Source organism: Spermophilus citellus (assembly GCF_964194105.1).
Source record: "Spermophilus citellus genome assembly, chromosome: 1".
In the NCBI taxonomy this organism is placed as follows: Eukaryota; Metazoa; Chordata; class Mammalia; order Rodentia; family Sciuridae; genus Spermophilus; species Spermophilus citellus.
In genome coordinates this window covers 212,410,346-212,425,434 of record NC_138182.1, presented here as the reverse complement: position 1 = coordinate 212,425,434, position 15,089 = coordinate 212,410,346, and positions in this window count along the sequence as shown.

Below are 15,089 nucleotides of genomic sequence, written 5' to 3'. Positions count from 1 at the left end.
GAATCTCGAACTATATATTTGACCAAAAATACTTTGGAAAAATTTTAGTTGTCCATGTTTAAGCATTTTAGATTGTTCTGTATAGTATATTTGGATAGGTTGAATCTGAGAGTCCCAATAAACTAAACTCATTGGTCCTGCTGTTTGTTTCAAAATAAACTAAATTTTATTTAATTTTAGTTGACAACTCATTATCCTGAATTCAACAGTGTATCTAGAACATAAATAGGCAAACAGTAACTAGTAGGCAAGTCATTTATCTTTTGGTTTAGATTGGTATGGTTAAAATTTGAAGTTTGGTATTTATTTGGAAGAAATAGCCTTTTCCCTCTTGGTTGACACCTGGTGGAAAATCTAGGTAAAGTACCTGGGACCTCGTGCCAGCTTTGATAACATATACTGCTTGTGTTTTTTCTCCCCCTAGTGGTAAAAGTAGTGAATTTGCTAGAATGTCAGCTTTTCCTCAGCATATGGTGAATAATATTTCTTAGGCTTTCAAATATTGAATAAGGAATAAAGTTAAAAGTACAGTACACAGTGAGTACATAAGTTCATTACCAAATACATGTTTAAGTTATGGAGAGCTACTTTACAATGCTGAATTCTTACTATTTTTTTTCAAAGTAAAATGTAACCTGTGTCAGAAAAAATAAGAATTAGTATTTAATTACACTAGAATTACTTTGATAAAAAACAACCTTAATAAATTTTGTAGTTTAGAATTACTTTGATAAAAACAACCTTAATAAATTTTGTAGTTTGGAAAATTGTTTTAAGAAATTAATCATGCCTATTACTGGATAATTCACTATTTTCTGTGCTTGAAGCTTTTGTCTTTCATACTTATTTTGCTACTTTTTCTTTATTTTTTCCTGTTTCTTCTAAAACATTTTAGTAACTGAAAAGTTGCCAACAAAATTCTATCTGTTTTCATTTGCGTGTAAGATCCTATTTATTTACCCTCATTATCACCTTTACTTTAGATTTGGTCACGTATGACTCTCAAGTGTCTAAACTTGAGTTATTTCCACTTTGTTTTCCTCCCTGTGTTTATTCAAACAATGTAAATCCAAGAAACAAACAATTCTGGCACCTCTAAATGCCTGTTGATCTTTTCATTTCTAAAATAACAAAAAATAACATTTGGGCCAGATTTTGAATGTTTTCTCTCATGATTTTAAAAACGTCTGCCTTTTCCAGACTCCCTCTCTAAAGATCTACCCTTTAGACAGCTGGAAATGCTGTGCCGTAGCCATTCTCTAGGGTTTCTCAGCTTGCTTCACTGGGCCCTTATTGTATTTTGTATTAAATTTAAACTATTCATCTTTACCACCAAGGCTCTTTCCTACTGCATCCCAGCCTACACTACATATGCCATCTCCTCCTACTCATCTGCTAATTCTCTATATTCCTGTCAAGTACATCTTCTGTCCCCTTTGTTAGCTTGTCTTGCTGTTGCCAATGTGCAGTTACACGCTTCTTTTTGTGCCCAGAACAACATCCCACTACTATGCTATCTCTTTTTCCTTCTTCTCCTCCTTCCAGTAGATTCAATTGGTACAATTGAATAAAATTCCCACTGGACAGAATAATTAGCTTTTCTTCTACTTTTCATGGCTTCTTCCGAGCTTAATTAGAAATCACTTTTTATGGTAGTTTCTTGATTTTAATCAAAACCCTACTTTTATGGTTAAAAGTTTGAAACCAATCTCAAGAACTCTGTCAAAAACTCACAAATGATCATTGCTGTCAAGATATACAGTATTGAGGCAATATGTCAAAATTACTGCCAAGTCTGGAGTTCTTTACGTATTATAATACTGAACGGTATCTATCTACCTACCTACCTACCTACTTACCTACATATATAGCAAGCCATCTCAACAAAAAGATTTGGTGTTTGGTTGTAAGAAAAATCATACCAGTAGACAGAACTTGTTTCTTAAAAAAATATGAAATACAGAATTAATCTTTATTTTTTATTAGTACCTAACAGACATGAGTGCTGTTGAACTAAGGTTTTTGTTGTTTGTTTTTAAGTCTTAGTTCTGGACTTCACGATTTTGAAGCTCTGACATGAACCCTTTAACATCATCAGAATGCAAAAAATTTGACTTTGGCATGGAGGCTTTAAAAAAAAAAGATGTTCAATAAAATTAGCAAAATGAATAAGTTTTTTAAAAAAATTTGGAAGTTAAATATGTGTTTGTTACATTCTTCATACTTAATAGACATTTAAATATGTTGTAGATTTTGTGATAATATCCAGACCAAATCTGTCCTCTATTTTATGCAATTAAGAAATAATAATTTATGTGATTATGAGTACCAGATAATCTGTTCTTTCTGACTAAAATAAAATCACTCATATCTTTATATCTACCAAGATATTTCACTGTTAATATTTGGTTATTTCCATCTAGATGTGTAACTAAAAAATAAAAAAAGCATTGCCAATTAAACTATAACTATGCTTCTTATCCCACAGAAGATGAGTGGGTGAAGTTCATTCATTGGGTTCAAGTAGTATCTGGCCTGTGGCCTGCAAGAAGAAACAGAAATGTTAAATTTCTTTTACTAACTATTATGTGATTTTCAACCAAGTACAACTTTATATATATATTTTTTGATAGACATTGGGTTTTAGTGGCAAAGTATAAACAAAATGAACTAGTTCCCAGTTTTTGACATCAAAGTTGTATTTGGTGAATTGTGCTGCTATGAACATCGATATAGCAGTGTCCCTGTAGCATGCTCTTGTTAGGTCTTTAGGGAATAGACCGAGAAGGGGAATAGCTGGGTCAAATGGTGGTTCCATTCCCAGCTTTCCAAGAAATCTCCATACTGCTTTCCAAATTGGCTGCACCATTTTGCAGTCCCACCAACAATGAACAAGTGTACCCATTTCCCCGCATCCTCGCCAGCACTTGTTGTTGTTGGACTTCTTGATGGCTGCCAATCTTACTGGAGTGAGATGGTATCTTAGGGTGGTTTTGATTTGCATTTCTCTGACTGCTAGCGATGTTGAGCATTTTTTCATGTACTTGTTGATTGATTGCAAGATTGTGGAACCAACCTAGAAGCCCTTCAATAGATGAATGGATTAAAAAAATGTGGCATTTATACACAATGGAGTATTACTCTGCAATAAGAAATGACAAAATCATAGAATTTGGAGGGAAATGGATGGCATTAGAGCAGATTATGCTAAGTGAAGCTAGCCAATCCTTAAAAAACAAATGTCAAATGTCTTCTTTGATATAAGGGGAGTAACCAAGGACAGGGTAGAGACGAAGAGCTGGAGAAGAAGATTAACATTAAACAGGGATGATAGGCGGGAGGGAAAGTGAGAGTTAAGGGAAATTGCATGGAATTGGAAGGTGAGCCTCAGGGTTATACACAATTACATATAAGAGGAAAGGAGGAGTAGGAGAAAAATTATATAAGTGGAAGAGACGATTTATAGTAGAGGGGATGGAGAGAGAGAAGGGGAGGGGAGGGGAGGGGAGGGAAGGGGAGGGGAGGGGGGACAGTGGAGAATGGGATAGACAGCAGAATACATCAGTCACTAGAAAGGCAGTTTGTAAATCAATGGAAATGTAACTGATGTGACACAGCAATCTGTATACGGGGTAAAAATGGGAGTTCATAACCCACTTGAATCAATCTGTGGAGTATGGTATATTAAGAACTATGTAATGTTTTGAACAACCAACAATAAAATAATTAAAAAAAAAAGTTGTATTTGGAACTGGGGGTGGTGCTGCACACCTGAAATCCTAGTGACTTTTGAGGCTGGGTCAGGAGTAGTGCCAAGTTCAAGGCCAGCCTTGGCAATTCAGCAGGACCCTGTCTCAAGTAAAGGGAGCTGGGGACATAGCTCAGTGGTAGGGTGCCCCAGTATTCAATCCCCAGTACTGAAAAAAACAAAAACAAAACAAAAAACATCATATTTGGCTAACTGCTACTTCATATTCAGTGTCTTACTTGGGAATATTACCCTTTGAGTTATCTGTATCTTCTGTTGATGAATAGGGGTTTATAAATTATATAATAAAGCCCCAAAACTTTTTAATTGCTGCCAATACCTTCTCAGTACTGTTTGATTGAAGTTTATTTTCAGGAGAATTGAAGTGTGTTTTCTAAAATTGTTTTATTTGCCATTTTAAATTAATATTTTTAGGTTACCATAATTTAAAAATCGTAAGAGAGGATTGCTCATTACCCATCCTTAACCATCTAGTGTTCATGTTAACTATATTTCCTGTTTGGGGGGAATTTTACTTGAGGATGTAGCTATGATTAAAAAATATATTTGCTAGGGAAGAGTTCTAAGGAGGAGAAGTGATTTAAGTTTAATTTCCTGAGAACTCACAGCCTTCATAATTCCATGTTTCAAAGTTCCTTTTATTTTAGATTCAGGAAACAGATTAGGTATAGCTAAATCTTAAAATCATGCATTTTATCTATGAATTGGTTGTATATTTGTTACTTTTATAACGTAAACATCTTTTTAAATTCATGTACAAACTGTCCACATCAATTCATTGCAATGGAAAATTCCTACTCAATTTCTAATTTTGTTAGGAAAAAAATGGATCTTTATTTAATTTACTTCTATGTGGTACTCAGGATCAAACACAGTGCCTCACACATGCTAGGCAAGCGCTCTACCACTGAGCTACAACCCCAGCCCATAATGTTTTTATAGTTGTGTAAAAATTTCAAATTATTTCACTGTAAAGAATCTGGCACAAAGGACTTTAATGCTTTGTTGTGTTGGACTTGAACACATGTGAAGGCTTTTATGGACATGAGAGTACACATGATGTCATAAAGATGCATACTGCAAAATATCCAAAATGAGCAACAAAATTAAATTTTTAACAATTTACAGATGAAAACATTTAGTTCTGGATCTTTGCAAAGTAGAAATACAGTTTTGGTCAATAACCAAAATAATCTTATAAATAGGAAGCTGTAGTAGATATAATCTTATTTAATAGATTAAATCATATCTTTTATGCTCTTAAAAATGAGGAGTGCTTTGCATTCTCTGGTGGGCCACTGGAATAGAGAGAAATCATTTAGATTTAAATTAATTTTTTATTTGTTATTATTATTTTGATCTGTTTTGATGACACTTAGTGGAAACCCTCAGAAAGGTGAATGTCAGAAGAAACTCAGCTGAGTAGTCTTCTCTCCCTTGGGTGTTTTTGCAAATGAATGAAGGAAACTTTTTACATATAGGCAAATGGCCAATGGGAGATGTTGCAAGGGAATGAATGAATGACTGTAAATTAGAGTCATGAACCCTCGGAGGACACTATGGTTTGAGTGTATCCCCCAAAAGTTTAGTGTTAGAACCTTTGTTCCTCAGTGAGGCAGTGTTGGGAGATGGGGCCTAACAGGGATGCTTGGATGATGGGTTGGAGCCTGCATGAAAGTTTTAATGCCTTTCTTAAGTGAGTAACTTCTAAAACCCAGTTTTAGACATTTTGTTATAGTAATGGAAAACAAACTAAGAGGATAATATGGAAAAGAACAAACGGTTATGCATTTTTCTCTTTCTAGCATTAACCTTTCTCATTTTCACAAACCTCAGTGATATTGGATTCTAATCACATCACTTTTTCCAAGTTATACTGGGGATTGAACCCAGAACCTTGCACATGTTAGGTAAGCGCTCTATCATTGAGCCACATTCCCAGTTCTTTTTATTTTATTTTGAGACAGGATCTCACTAAGCTGCCCAAGTTGGCCTTGAACTTGTAATTCTCCTGCCTGAGCCTCCTGAGTTGCTGGGATTACTGATATATACCACTGTGCTCAGCTGACATCACTTTTTTTCTGTCTGACTGCATAAATCTTGGTTTTATTTTATAAATGTTTTTGTTGTTATATGTTCATTTTCACATAATTCAAATTATTAAAATTTACTGTTGCTGGGTGTGGTGGTGCATGCCCAGCAACTTGGGAGGCTGAGACAGGAGGATTGCAAGTTCAAGACCAGTCTCAGAAACTTAGTGAGGTCCTAAACAATTTAGTGAAACCCTGTCTCAAAATAAAAATATAAAGGGCTCAGTGGTTAAGTGCTTCTGGGTCTGGTTCCTTGGTTCCAGAAACAACAAACAAAACAAAAATAAAAAAGTTTACTATTACTTCAGGTTAAATAATGGAATGAGATGTTGACTACTGGCTAGGAGTGAATTATATAAAATCCACCAAAAAAGGAAGACCTATCAGGAGAGTAGTATGGAGGCAAAGAGTAAGAGAGTTGTCTCCTGGTGGAAGTGGGGACAGAGAAGGGTGAGAAGAGAGTTGTGACTATTAGACCATCTAGGGACACCTCAGGGTCAGGCTCATGCCAACAAGAACTCATGGGGCAGGCATGTCTTGTAATAAGAGGAAGTCTAGAAGATTTTTAGGGGCTTGGGAAACTTGGTTGATTACAGAGGATGGGAGGATGGAAAGTGGGTTGTTCCTGGGGGATGAAGCAGGGTTGTTTTTTTTCAATTAGAAATGTATAAGACAAGAATATATTGGCCAACAAGTTCAAAACTGTGAGATTGTATACTGATTGAGAAATATGTGTATTAGACAGGGGTTAGGGGATTATAATTTTAACAACCAGAATAATAGCATATTTTATAATAAGCACTATCCTTTTTGTTCATTATTTTACTTAGTTCTCTTAACTACGTAGGAGAACTGGTGCTGTTGGGATTGACACCTGGGCTTTTGATCACTAGATTGTCCTGCAAAAGAGTACAGTAAGCTTTTTATTTTGATCAATAAAGTGTTACCTTCTGCAAGAAGGCTTCTGTATCATCTGTCCCTCGCTTAGTTTAGATTATGTTTCTCCTCTTGGTTCACAGCATCTTTAAAATCCTATTCCTTAACAGTTTTTTTTTTAATGTGGTGTGTACATTTATTATCTCTTCAGTAATACTCCAAACTTCTCAAGGGCATTTTCCGTGTCTTATCTAATATGCAGTGTTAATCATTTTTACAGGCTTGGTACTTAGCATGGTACATAATACACAATAAATGTTTATGTGATAGATTGATAATGGGTTCTTATCTCTGAGCAATTTTCCATTGTAAAATTGTAGAATCTTATGAGTAATTCTTCCAGTAACCACATGAAACCACATGAGACTGAAAAATTAAAAATAAGTTCAAATCATCATTAAAAAAAAATGAATGCTAGTTGTCAGTGTCACTACTGTGATATAGTATCCAAATCCAGTTAAAGTAAATAAGGATTTCTTGTTTTTGCTAATGTAAAGTTTCTGTGGTTAAAAGGCAGATATAATATTAAAAACACATTTTCTTTTAGCATTTTTCTGCTTATATTGGAACATTATTTAAAACTGTTGAACAAGGAGCCTTTTAGCCTACTGTTAAGTGGACCCTAGGGAAAAATACAGTTGTGTGCTGTGGCAGAGAACAAAACACCTGAGGGGAAGCTACATGAAACTTGCAATATTGCTTACTTATATTTTAAACATACTTAGGGTATAGTTGACATTTTAAGTATTCTGAGCATATTTGCAAATGTGTGACATAAAGGTTTATTTCAAAGATTGATTATATAATATTTTATTTGATATATGTTGATTTATATATAAATGATATTCATCTTAGAAATTAAAAATCACTAAAATGTTTCAGTGTAGAGGCTGTTCTTAGTTCAGTGATCAGATATGTAAAACACTGATTGCTAGAAATATATACTATTTAAAAATCTCCATTTTTAAATGTTCAACATTATTTTTTAAAATAATGAAATAATCAGGTGGAATCACCAGTTCTTGATGTATGGCTGGATGGACAATATGGTTGTAGGAGAGGCACGTTAACTGGACGCATACTGTAGTGGAGGAAGAAGAACCAAGGATGACCCTAGATTTCTGGTTTAGGCAACAGAGATCTATTCAGGCCCTTGACATATTGCATGATGCTCACCTGCATTGGGGAAAACCATCGGCTTTGGCTTTACCAAGTCCACCAATTCACATGCTAATTGCTTCCAGAAACATCCATACAGACACAGTGAGAAATCATGTTTAACTATCTGGGCATCTTGTGGTCCTGTTAAGATGACACGTAAAATTAACTATCAAAGCATCTATTTTGTGGGGGGGGGGGACTCCTTTTAAAATGCCTAGAATAGCATTCATTCCTTACCATTCTTAAGAGAGGTAAGAAAATAGTTTGTTGAGGGCCATTGCCAAGTAGGAATGACGCATGAAAATTTCCTAGGCAGTGTACCCCATGTTGCTTAGAGGACATTCGCTGTGACATTGCATGTATGCTTTAGTAAGGTGACCTTGCTCAAGGACCAGGGCGGATCCGGGTTTAGAGCTGATCAGGTTTTAGGGAGTATCCCGTCCTTGGGTTTAGGGAAGTTCCAGGTTTAAGGTGTACTCTGCGGGGGAACAGGGCGTATCCTGCTGCCTCAGGCACGCCCGATCCTTGCGTTCCCGTTGAGTTCTCATGGAATTGAAAAAGTATTTTGGGACGTGAATTGTGCGGCAGAACTGGGATTTCCCCAGAACGTGTGTAGAGGCCGGTGTGAGTTCGGGAATAAAGAATTGCTGTTTGAATCTACAAAGCTGTGGTGGCTCGTGATTCTGTGCCCAGCCAAGACTGCGGCAATAGTCACTGTGTTCTGTGGTACAGTTGAGAAAGGCAGAATGGTTAGATTGTGACAGGAATATCTCCAAAGTGTTGCTGTTTTCTTCTCATTGAATTCTGTTAGGTGACACACAATTTTTATTTATCTCATTACTACACTTGATTAAGTGTGTCTGTCAGGATTTTCTTAAGTTGGTTTTCTTTCTCCTTTGGTAATTAGGGAAGTGTTTTGTGGCAAATTTCTCTGAAGCTTTGCAAGTATCCCATTTCTCATCAAACTTTCCATACACACACACACACACACACACACACACACACACATTTTATATTGATTAATATGGGCCTTGATTCATCACTATATTTATCTGGATGCTATAATTATCCCCAATTTAGCTTGTGGAAGCCCTGTTAAGGTGACTTATGCATTCTCTTGGCCTGTATCCACCATATTTTGACTACTTTCTTATTTTCTAGCACATGTGATATTAACAAGCTCATCATGTGCTTTCCCTGCTCCAGCCCAGGCAGCTGGCCTTTGGAATATCATACTTCAAGGCTATCTAGGGGAGAGAGCTCTGATATATATGCATATTCATATGAATGTATATACACACATTTCCATGTCTACTTATTAATAAAGTCATGAATGTATATTAATACCATCAACTGTAATCTCGCTCCTCAGGGTTTTTATTTCAAAGTTACTGTCCTGGAAGGTAGGGCCAGAGAGATGGAACAACAGAAAAATAGCTGATTAATTAAGACTAGCTTACTTCAGGTTCCACCTTTTTTGGTAAGGATTTTTTTGTTTTTCTTTTTTCACAATACTGGGTATTGCAACCAGGGATACTCTACCATTGAGCTACATCCCAGCCCTTCTCTTATTTTTTTTTTATTTTGAGACAGTCTAAGTTGCCCAGGATGGCCTCACACCTGCCATCCTCCTGCCTCAGGATAGCTGGGATTATAGGCATGTATTGCTGCACCTGGTTTTGGGTAAGAATTAAACTTTATTGCTGTGACAGCTGAAATTGTCCTGGTTAGGAAATTTGGCGGTTACCTCTCTAGTCCTGATAAACAGCTTAGTTTGAGCTTGATGATGTCCAACTTTATGTCAATTTTTTTAGTCTTAAAATTTTTTTTTAGATTTTTAAAAAGCTGTGTGAAATACATATAGCATGAAATTTACCATTTTAACCACTCTACAATTCAGGAGCATTAAGTACATTCAAGAAATTTGGCACAAGTGACTCCCTTTTGATTTTTAGGTTGATTTGTTAAGGAGCGTCAATCAACTCAAACTCAGAAGCTATAAAAGTAAAAGAACTTTATTTGGAGGTCTTAGGAATTGCAATTCAGGAGACAAAAGTTTGGATTCCTCTGAATCAGTGTTCTGAAGGAGGTAGGGTAAATGGGAGCTTATAAGTAAAAAGTTCCTAATCATTACAAGGTAATTAAAATTGGTTAAAGAGAAACTCCTGTTGAGTTTGGAAATGAACACCAGGGCTACTTGACAGGGGCTACGTGTGCGATAGAAGACAGAGAATACAAAACTAAACCAAGTGGAAATGTCCAGAAAACAGAAGTCTGATAAACTCTTGATATGCATTTGTAGTCTCTGGTTGTTCCAGTCATTCCAGATGCCTTTAGTCAAAGGGAGAAAGTGACCAAAGTTCACATTCCAGGCAGCAGCTTGAGCCCTGTGTAAGTCTCATTCCTTTAATGGCCTCCTGGCTTCATTTTGAAAAGCTCTTTCAGTGTTGCTTTCATAATACTTTTCCTTTTAATTTCACAGATGCTTAGTCCATAACAATGGCTTTCACCAGTTTTTATTTAACACAAGGAAGAGTGAGTTGAATACAAGTTGGTTTGAGAGATACCTGGCCAGAAGTGGAGTGGATTTTTATCTTATAGTCTTTATTTTCTCTATGCAGCTATTGCTGAGGAGGGATCTAGTTGGAGGTTTTTTTTTTTTGTTTGTTTGTTTGTTCTAAGGATTGACCACTGAGCTACATCCCCAGCTCTTCTTTGTATTTTATTTTGAGACATGATCTCACTGAGTTGCTTAGGGCCTCACTGTTGCTGAGATTGGCTTTGAACTCAGCATCCTCCTGCCTCAATCTCTGGAGCTGCTGGGATTATAGACATGCGACTAGTTGGAGATTTGAAGAGAGCAGAAAGTTCTGAAATTACATGGAAAATGAGAAAGTAAAATGAGCAAAAAAATAGAAAAATTTATGATAGATGTGGAAGACCATACTTGGAATAGAAATTGAAAGTGAATTGAGACACCAACATAATGATTTCTTCAGCAGCTTCCAGGCCTAGGTGTGGAGAAGGTAGTTTGCATGGTCAGGCAAGCAGTTAAAGCAGGAAGATGGGGAAGGATAGAGAACGTTGACTGGAGAGAGGTTAAAGTGCAGGGAATGAGTGTTGAAGTGAATGGCTCCTTAAAATATTAAGAAAGTAAAGGAAGAGAGAGTGATCTAGAAAAAGAGTAGATGGGTTCTTAATAGGTTCCAAGGTTCTTTTGTGGTTTGGTCTGCCATCGTAAGAAACCAGCTTCCTCCAATTCTAGGGTGAAGAAGGAACTTACTGTAAATGTTTAGTACCCTGTAAATTTAAAAGTCAGGCTGAATAAGTCATGCCTCTGAGATACAGGAAACACCATAACTTTGGTGTTCAAGGTATTGGGACACCTTATTTAGAGCACTACTGGGGAAATTAGCTCTATAGTTGTCCTTTCATGATCCCTATACTTAAGAATTCACTTTGGGGTGGTGGTGGTTCTTTACGTTTTCTACTATTATCAAGATAAGTTTCCTTCCTTCTTTACTTTTCTTTCTTCCTTTCTTCTTTACTCTCCCCCCACCCCCAACTTTCTTTCTCTCCTGGGATTGAACCAGACCACTTTACCACTTAAATACATCTCCAGGCCATTTAAATTTTTTTAAATTATTATTATTTTTTTTAATTTTGAGACAGAGCTTTGTTAAATTGCTGAGGCTGGCCTGGAACTGGTGATCCTCCTGCCTCAGCAATCTGAGTCACAGGTATTACAGGTATATACCACCTCTTTCAGTTTATAAAGACAATTTCTAACTCCTGTCTTCAAAAACTCCCCTACCAGGCTACTTTAGAAATTCAATATTTTAGTGTAACCAGTTTTATTGACTAGACTCCACTTGGTGGGTATATCATAGTGTTTATTTTTCTCCAGTCATAATTCCCAGGAGTGCTTTATAGACTCTCCCAAGACAATTTCTTGATCACATTCCACAATTTTCTCATTGCTTTCAGTTATTAAAAAAACAAAGCAAAATAAACTAATTTCATTCTACTATAAAAATCCAATCTTAGATGTTTTAAATATAATCCCTTCAGTTCCCTCTACTAGGACCTAACTCTTTTGTCAGGGAGGAGGCATATTAGAGATGGTGAGATTACTTATTGAAGGTGAGGAAGTTTCCTTCCCCAGAAACCTCTGCGTGATTTTATTGCCTCTGGCAGTCTCCTTATAACTTTTTGCAATTTTTAGGGTTGTTTAGCTTCATTTTGGTTCACTTTATCACCGAGGATGCCTGCAGAGAGGAACACTGATATCTCCCTTTAGTTCAAATATAACCCCCTTAAGAAGCAGCTCTTGGGTAACTCCAGGGCTTGACTTTTGTCCTCTCTTCTCTCTCCTCCATATTGAGTGAAACAGGAAAGCTCTCTTCTACTGAATTATAAATGTTTGTCTTAGTTCAGGCTGCTATAAGAGAAAACTGTAGACTGAGTGGCTGAAACAACAAATGCTTATTTCTCACAGTTCTAGTGAGTGGGAATTCCAAGGTTCCAGGTGCTGGCAGATCTGGTGGTTGCTAAGAGTACTCTTCCTGATTTGCAGGTGGTCTTCTTTGTGTACTCACATGAAAGCAGAGAGTGTGGGCAAATTCTTCATATTAGGACATTTGTACCTCTCATGCAGGCTCCATTTTCATAACCTGATCACCTTCCAAAACTCCAGCTCCTAAAATCATCATATTGGAGGTTAGGATTTTAGCATGGACATTTCAGGGGAGAGGACAGAAACAATTTAGTTCAATAATAATGAGAAAACTTAGAATGGGCTGTAAGTTTCTTCTACCTTCTTAGGCTCTACACAATATGATGATCTATTTTTATTCTACTTTCCTGAGTTCTGCCAACTAGCTTCCCTCAAAGTTTCTGTAAAGCAGCATTAAATTGTCAAGGTGCTATTAATTTTATCAGAAGTACTATCAATATGATCATTTTGTTTGACTCCCTATTGGAACATGGTGGGTCAGAGTGGTGGAGAGGAGGTAACAGAGTGTGGAGAAGAGTTAGTCCTATTGTGAAATCACTGGTCACAAACCGAGCTCACTAACAATATTTCACTTTTTATTTTGAAGGCTTTTTGTATGTAAACAGGGTTGGGATGATTAAAAAATAAACATTTCTCTTTAAGACTTTTGAAAGACATTCTTAAACTTAAGTTAATGTTAAAATGTATTCGTTAATCTGAAGCCCCATAGTTCCCTAAACAGAAATTTGAATAAAGAAGAATTTTAGATTCTGGCTTAAGTGTGAAGATGACTTGAAGCATTCCCAGTGGCCAACAAGTGTAATGACGATCATTCCCAGAGTAGTACTGACTACTAACTTTCTCAGCTAACTTCCTTCTGAGTGACATTTTTGATATCCATATTCTTCTTGTTAAGAACTCAATAATGGATTAGGTTAATTAGAAATAAGTAATTTTCCCTTGCATCAATCATCCTCCTGTCAGAATAAATTAACCTTTTTAGCTCCTATTTTCTGGAATTCCCAGCCTCCGCAGACACTGTTCTCAAGGCATTCAGTAGCCTCATAAAATTTAAAACTCATTTGAACTTGGAAATACCATTATTAATAGAATTATTAAACTTAATAATCACAGAGATTTACTCAGCTCACTGAAGATAAGCTTAATTCAGGTACTTCATAAGCTTATTTCTTCCTCATTGTTTGATCCAGAGAAATTCTATTATTATCTCTCTTTCGACTTATAGCATGGGAATATATATTTTTGTTTATCTCAAATTGTAGGAATAAAATGGGATAAAACCTACAGTGGCCTCTGTAATGCACTACCAGAATGTTTCAGATCATTAGTATTGGAATTATTTTGAAATATGATCAGTTGGAAGATTTCACTTTTCCACTATTGATGTTAACTGATCTCTAATATCCTGGAATCTTTCCCCTGGTCTCTCCATATTCTTGCCAGGGAGAAAAATAATGGCAAAGTGTTAGATAAGATGGTATTCTGACCACTTCTGGCTTCTAGAGTTCTTTCCGTGGCCCAGGGAACAGATGTATCAGTCAGTCCATCAAAGAATAGAGCGTGCTGGGCCTGCCCATGGGAGATTTCACGACACCCCATTGCAAGTAAACTGAGTAGATGTATTGAGATAAATTTACTAAGAGTATAAATATTAGCTCATCTGCTTTGTAAGGCAAAATAATACAGTGAATTTCATCAGAGGTAATTTGGAAAATATTCAAACATTTGGCTTTAATTAGAAAGGAAGGAAAATATATCAGAACTAGATTCCATTTGGGCAGGGTTTGTTTATCCTTTTCATCTTGAGTTAGAGCCAAAACTCTTTAGTTTTGACTCGTTTTTAAATGTTTCTCCAAATTTGGTCAGAGCCTTTGGCCTATTTAGAGATAGATGCAGTTTAGCTCAGTATTAAATAAAGAGAATGGTGGTACTTGCATATTAGCACTCACCAAATTGAAGAGCTGAAGAGGGTCCTAGGGTGGGTAGACCCTGTGTGCCCACAGAGGGGCACCACCAAGGAGGAGTAAATGAATGCTTCCTGGAGGTGGAGGAAATCCTGGTCATTAGAGTTTCTCTTGGGCAAAGAACATAATGTATTTAGAAAAAAGACAGCTTGGGGGTAGTTCCCTTACTGCCCCACAACCATTAAGGACAAATTGCCTTTCAGTAGGGCCTGGTTTTGTTCACTTCCCTAAAGAGCTAGTGAGAAGGTTTGGAAGTAGAATTGAGGACCAGGCTAACTTTCTGCTATCTGTGAGGAGAATGAAATGGGGCGGTCTGGGAAAAGGAGCAAGGAGCCATCTTGCTAGACCCTGAATTTGAGGAGGAAAATGAAGTAACTTCTTGGCTAAGGAAAACCTTTGAAATCCAAAATTTCTCATGAGTGATTTTCAAAATTAATGTTTGGATAAATGATAGTAATTCATGTTTTGATAGAAGTATAAAAACATGGGCCAGAAAGTCTTCTTAACAGCCTGGTTCCTCAGTGCTCACCTGTCTTTCCACCAGGTAACCACGGTTAACTGTTTTCTTATGTATTTTTCAGTTTTATGCAAATATAAGTATTTTTATTTTTCTATTCTGCTTTTTGATGCTGAATTTAATATATTATATGTAT